Source organism: Haliotis cracherodii, unplaced genomic scaffold (assembly GCF_022045235.1).
Source record: "Haliotis cracherodii isolate W230 unplaced genomic scaffold, xgHalCrac1.p SCAF_1, whole genome shotgun sequence".
NCBI lineage: Eukaryota > Metazoa > Mollusca > Gastropoda > Lepetellida > Haliotidae > Haliotis > Haliotis cracherodii.
In genome coordinates, this window is record NW_027266264.1 from 87,734,569 (window position 1) to 87,740,568 (window position 6,000).

Sequence of the window (6,000 nt, forward strand, 5' to 3'; positions counted from 1 at the left end):
CTGACACATCACTTACCCTGTGACGTAATAAATATTAATGCGCGCATTCCAGGAAAAGTCGCAATGTTTCGGTAATGTTTGTGAGAGAGGGAAAGCGATTTTAAAGCACAGAATGAAAGAATGACATAATATGATAAAGAGGTTATCACGCTTGTGTGTTTTGGGATGGTAAATATCCTGCATTAGGAATAAACATTGTATTTAGCGAGCCTTGGCGAGTGTTTCTATGTCTCCGTCGTGGAAGCCGACGAATTAAAAATGTGTATGGACTTGTGTTGATGTATTTTATATCAAAAGACACTGGGCGAGAGTCTCTCTATACCAGGCGGTAGAACAATCACTGGGGTATACCATGTCCAGAGTGTGCAGTGTCTTTGGAATTATCTCCCATGCCGCCACGCACGACTCGTGTTCCAACCAGGACACCTTCTGTTGGAACCGTCTCTCACAACCTGCTGTCACAGCGTGACTGAGTATCAGCTGAGCTAATCAGCTCATTACTCGTGGATGGTATTTGAACTCTTCATAAACCGCGTGTCTTTTGCTCGTAACTTTGAACTAATGGACAATTCCACTCTGCATGTTTGTAATGAAATGGGGATAAAAACTAAAATCAATACACAATTTGAAACCGAAGATACATATTTATAATTTAACTTTGAGTGTTGCGATCTGTTATAATTTTTTTGTTGACGTTCTTTGGAAGTGACGCAGAATATTGGCATACGTACAAACCTTATTTCATTAGCCAAAATTTAGTTTGGAATGTTATGTTATAACGTAAACCTACCAATACAAAACAATACAAGGGATTGATACACATTGCAATGGGGATTCGCCATACACACCAGCTGTGATTCTCAATACACGCCTGTGGGGATTCCCACTACACGCCTGTCGGGATTCTAAATAGACGCCTGTGGGGATTCTCAATGTGGCGATTCCCATTACACGCCTGGGAGGATTCCTAATACACACCTTTGGGGATTCTCCATACACATATTTGGGGATTCTCAATACAAATCTTTGGGATTCTCAATACGCGCCTGTGGGAATTCTCAATACACGCCCGTAGGATTCCCATTTCACGCCTGTGAGGATTCCCATTTCACGCCTGTGAGGATTCCCATTTCACACCTGTGAGGATTCTCAATACACGCCTGTGAGGATTCCCATTACACGCCTGTGAGGATTCCCATTTCACGCCTGTGAGGATCCCCATTTCACGCCTGTGGGGATTCTCAATACACGCCTGTGGGGATTCCCATTACACGCATGCAAAGATACTCAATGCACGCCTGTGGGGATTCTCATATAGACGCCTGTGGGGATTCTCAATACACGCCTGTGAGGATTCCCAGTACACTCCTGTGGGGATTCTCAATTCACGCCTGTGAGGATTCCCATTCTCGATATGGATTCTCGATACACTCACCAGTGTGAATTCTCGATACACTCACCAGTGTGGATTATCGATAGACAAACCTATTGGGATTCTCGATAGACAAGCCTGTTGGTATTCTCGATAGACAAACCTGTTGGTATTCTCGATAGACAAACCTGTTGTAATTCTCGATAGACAAACCTGTTGGTATTCTCGATAGACAAACCTGTTAGAATTCTCGATAGACAAACCTATTGGGATTCTCGATAGACAAGCCTGTTGGTATTCTCGATAGACAAACCTGTTGGTATTCTCGATAGACAAACCTGTTGGTATTCTCGATAGACAAATCTGTTGGAATTATCGATAGACAAACCTGTTGGGATTCTAGATAGACAAACCAGGATTGCGGTTCATATTAGTTCCCCATTCCCATTCCCGCATGCGTCTCGTAAGAATTGACTAAAATTAACACCTGGTGGCCCAATGTTTGACCTTTATATGATCTTTGTTTATTCTGTCAACCACGGGATTGAACGAGACGCGAGTTTTTACAGACAACCTTGATATAGCTGGACGTCGTGAAACAAAATTCAGTTTAAAGCACATCGTCAATAACTGGAGTGTTGATGTCTTTGTCTGATTTCTTGAGGATGACAGATTACATCATTATGCTTATTCCACTGACCCCTGAAGATCCGGGGTAGAATAGATCTTCAGCAACCAATTCTAACCGTAAAAGGCAACTAACGGGATCGGATGGTCAGGTTCGCTTTCTTGGTTGATGCAGATCATCGTATCCCAATTGCGTGATCGATACTCATGATGTAAATCACTGGATTGTCCGGCCCAGACTCGATAATTTACAGATCGCCGTCACATAGCTGGAAATTTGCTGAGTGCGGCGTAAAACAACAAACAAACACATCCTATCTACTTTCTTGTAATAGTGTCATAATTTGTTAGTAAAGCTGGATAATTGTCTATGAACAAATACTTAAATAACAGCTGAGCAAGGCGTACAAACACGTTGTAGTGCTTGTATTGACATAAAGGGATGTTTGTCGCACGATGTACTTCAGAAAACCTTCAAGATGAGGTGAAATGGGGTTTAACGTCACGTCCAAGATTATTGCACTTATATAACGACATATGTGCACGTGCGTGCGGGCGGGCGGGCGTATGGGCGGACGTGCGTGCGTGCGTGTGTGTGGGCGTGAGTATGACTGCTTGTCCTAGTCCGGACTAATGCCGATTTTATAGTGCTAGCCCACTGAGACACCTTGCCGCAGTTTAACATGACACAGTATACTGACTCCGAGCCGACCAGTCCTTGTTTTAGCCCTATACTGCCGAGCACCGTTTGGTATGACGCGGTCGGGGATCGAACCCCGTCCTTCCGCTCTCAGGGAAGACGGACTGTCATGGGGCCACGGATTCGGTCGACACAATCTCCAAACATCATCCATTAAAAGTGAAAACAGAATTTATATTGTTTGTAACGGCGAACCTATAACAGTGTAATTAGCTTGCCAATTGCTGTTTTCCACACATTAACCGAATTCTGCCTCTGCTTGTAGGATATGTTCCAGCTGACGGACATAATGGCCAGTTCCTGGTCCCTGGTCCCTACACATGGGACAAAACCTCCACGTGACCAGCGGCCTCTGGGAGGTACGCGTACACACGTGCAGCAACAAGCACACCGTTTGGGGGCACAGACAGCCCTCAGTCTGGTCCACCGTTAATAATTGGCGAGAGAAATTGGGTCCGTGTTTAATACAGGACCTCCTGTGCAACTGGTCAATGTAATTTTTCTCTATGATTGGATATGGTAATCATTCTTTCATCTCATGCCGACATATATAAGACCAACTTGGGATGGTTTCCATATACTTCCGAAGGTCACATGACGGGGCAATTTGCAACGAAGTTTCTTTGTCATGTTAATGTTAATGATAAGAGGATCTCTCCTAAACTCGGAGTGGAATCGAAATGGTATTCGTGTAAATATTTACAAAAAGTCAGGAAATTATCCATAAAGTTGCAATTGCTATGTGTGAGATAGTCAGACTGAGAGTCCAGTAGCTGCAGACGCGTTGGTTCTCCACGCAGACAACATTGTGCTCCCAGGAGTCATTTGACCTTGATGCATAACGTTGACTAACGTCGAAGACATGAAATATCAATGTTCGGGGCTATCGACATCCGCTTGAGATAGAAATCTCCTAGTCTGACACATACAGAAGGATTGGTGGCATGGCAGGTATTCCCTCAGGTTTTGTATACGTTTCTGCACCGTCGCTCGGAGAACGTCAAGTGTCGTTCTAACATAACAACACAAAGACCGTGGGGCTATCTGGTACAATCAGATCGTCCAGAAACAATTGGGAAACGTCCAGCCACGTAGCTACACAATAGCTAAACTTGAAATTATAACACACGTCGAATCATGAGCAGGTGGAACACGACCAGACACGTAGTGATACACTACCTTCCCAGGAAGTCTATAACAGATATGGTGTAGAGCACATGTGGGTGGGTGGGTGGGGGTGGGGGGTGGGGGGGTGGGGGGGGGGGGGTTGTAGTAAGATTCCGAAAATAAAACAAATATCGTGTTTGAACAACAGTGCGGTTAAAATCAAATCTGTTATAAACGGCGCCGTAAAATACTGGGCTCCAAGACGAACTGTTCCACCTAATTACCTGCACCCTAAGTTAAAGAGATAAACTATGCTTAAAGCACCAGTAAAATGGGTAGTTTAAGGTTAAATAAGTTATACTTATTCTCTGTATGGTGTGTGATTACCCCAAATCCCATGCAGAGATAAGCAGCATTTAATTGTAAGTTTATGGTTTAATATAGATTTGATTCAGTTTAAACACGTGAAACTAAACATTCCACAAGGGCACTGTGGGGCAGCTCACCCATTATTAACATCGCCGAAGTTCTCTGTCGCTGGATGGTTTCATGGCGGCTTGCCAGAATGTCTTCTATTGTTTAACTTTGGCAAACCAATGAAGCGTGTTGATTGCTAAAACAATAGAGGATCATAGGGACCGTTTCACGTGCAAGTGAGCTAAGTTAACGATAATGAGCTAAGTTAACCTGAGTTTTAAATAGACAAATAAACTTAATTCAATTTCATAGATGATAACTCTAATTGCGGTATATTAACTTGGCGTTTAGGATTCGTATTCATGTCATTTTGGCTTAAGTTTAGTTTACATACGGCATGTTTAGAAATGACACGCAGGTCATAAGGTAGTCCATATAGGCACCGTATCAAGAATAGGAGCACAAACAGCATCCACTGGTTTTGACGAAGGTGTATATACATGGAGAGGAAACGTTATCCATGCTTAATTCTTATTTGAGATATAGCTTTCGGCCCATCGCTTATGTTTCCTTGACACGACAAGTTTGTAACAACCGTGGCGTGGTTAATCTACCGTTACGTGCGGGCATAGCGGGAGTTAACCATTGTACACGGCATCTGACGTGAGTTGGCGGCTTGGGGCGACCAGCACATCTGTCATCTTCTGCTGAAGGTGCCCTGGTCTATGATGTCAACGTGACGTCACCAACTAAAGGAGACGACATAACCCTTTGTCCCCACCAATATCACCAGTTCTAAAATTCTGAAATCAAGGTGTCTTCCGAAAGCATTGTTCGACTGTGAGCTGTGGTCATCCATCTCTAAAGGTGAAATCTCAGCTCTTGAAAAGTCTCAGAGGTTCCAGGACCTTTCCAAGAGTAACAAGAACTGATATATGTGACGCCTTTTTAGGTTGGTTTCCGATTGAATCCTACATCGACAACGCAAAACTCTTATTCGTTGGTAGGCTCTGTCAAGCTTCTTCCAGGAATACACGTCACAAACTTCTAATGAATGACACGTCTGTTTGCTGTTAAAAACCTGCTGTGTTGTCTTCGATACAGTTAGACTCCTACATAAATACAATCTCTCTGCCTTCCTCCAAGACATCCAGAGAAGTGGGCGGTTCTGTCCTTACCGCAAATGGAAATACAGTGTACAGAACACTGTACTAAACTATGAAACTGCTGCATGGCAAAAGGAATTGTATTGAGACCCTGAGCTGAGACATTTTTTTAAACTGATTCCTTCACAGAACCTGGACAATTGCTCGCCATTTCCCCCGAATAAAACGACAGTGTAAATTCACAGCTCGTCTCTGTTCAATATGACGTCAAGGCACAAGGCAAGTGTGATATGTGGAAATGAAGCTTTCTGACCTACTTACTTATATTGATAGCCAGCAATGTGATACGAAAACAGCTGAACAACACAAGCTGTGGTTGAACCTCATAACCACCGGTCTCTCGAGCTCAGTGTTCCCCTCCTGTACCTGCAAGATGTTGATAATCTCCTGTCATGTTGATAGTCTCCTGTCATGTTGATATAGTCTCCTGTCATGTTGATAGTCTCCTGTCATGTTGATATAGTCTCCTGTCATGTTGATAGTCTCCTGTCATGTTGATAGTCTCCTGTCATGTTGATAGTCTCCTGTCATGTTGATAGTCTCCAGTCATGTTGATATAGTCTCCTGTCATGTATCCCACTGACTCGCTGATCAACAGTGACACTGATATG